The following is a 1,242-nucleotide window of genomic DNA, read 5'->3' as shown; positions in this document are numbered from 1 at the left end:
GGACAGTGTATTCAGGGCTCTCATGTTTGCTGTGTTTTTTGTCCCTTGTTGCCTTGCTTTGGCCGGGGTATTGCTTTTGTTTCTCTTTTTTCTTTTCACTGCGCAACCAGTTTTAAGTTGCTCCCCATCCGTCTCCTTATTCGAGTCCTCCGGCTCTCCCTCCGTTTGTTTTTCACTTTCCGAGCCAAATTCATCTGATTCCTCCTCTTTGCTTAGGTCGGCGTTCCTCTCATTATCACTGATCTCTATAACGGGTCTGGGGACCCCTGATTGCCTTTTACCCTGCCTTTGTATGAGATCGCCACCTTCACGGTCTGTATCATGGAGCATAACTTGGATGTGCACCGTATTAGGGGCTAATTCACTGTCTTCAGCTCTACCTGGTGGATTAGTCAACCCTTCTACTTCGGTGCTATGCTGACGGGACAGCCCCTCTCCTGCCAAACGCTGTTTTCATGTCTCGGGTGTTTCAAGACCTGCTTCCGACTCTATGGTCCCCAGTTCGAACCCGCTATGCGGGTCCCGTACCCGGGTGGCCGCCGCACCGTTTCCAGCTGGTTTCTCCAAGGGTATGCGTGCCTCCTGATCGTCCGGTCCCTCTAGTTCGGGACTCTCCTCAAGACCGTCGCCCGGCGGCGGCTTCGAGTCGGGCGGGAGCCGTCCTCCGACCACACCCGGACGAACTCTACTCACCACCTCCGGTGACGGCGGACCGCTCCCAGCTTGGGGTACTATGGCCGAGGTAGGTGGGCGTGGCCCTTCCTGAGCCCCCTCCGCCTACTCCTCCCAGGCGGGTAACTCCTCCCGCTCCTATGCCGATGCCGTGGACTTCTTCACTCCAGCGGACTCCCGCCCATTACTTCATGGTTCAGGGAGGGCATTATTTTCTTTTTTGCTTCTTTTGCCAAGTCCATGTACCGGTACCCGTGGACATGTCCGTCCGGGCGCTATCGGTAGAAGGTCCGCCATTGGTGATGTTAAAGCCGGTCTTGGTGCGAATCCGATTTACTCCTCCTCCTGTCGGTTGATCCCAGGGCCATCGCCCCCTCCGGCTTGGTTGTTTTGGTCGACGGCGAATTTCTTAGGAGTGGTCTCAAGAGTGGTTTCAGTGAATTTGGAGGTCGAACCTCCGGCTCCATACGACTCCGACTTCGCGTCTGCAACCGACTGCTACAGACTGGCTCTCCACCTCAGGCTCTCCAACTCCGCTCACTGCTCTGCGGTGTATTGAGGCACTTATAG

The sequence above is a fragment of the Ambystoma mexicanum genome, chromosome 6q (genome assembly GCF_040938575.1).
Source record: "Ambystoma mexicanum isolate Mex_15411 chromosome 6q, UKY_AmexF1_1, whole genome shotgun sequence".
Taxonomy (NCBI): domain Eukaryota; kingdom Metazoa; phylum Chordata; class Amphibia; order Caudata; family Ambystomatidae; genus Ambystoma; species Ambystoma mexicanum.
Note: the sequence above shows the minus strand (reverse complement) of the source record.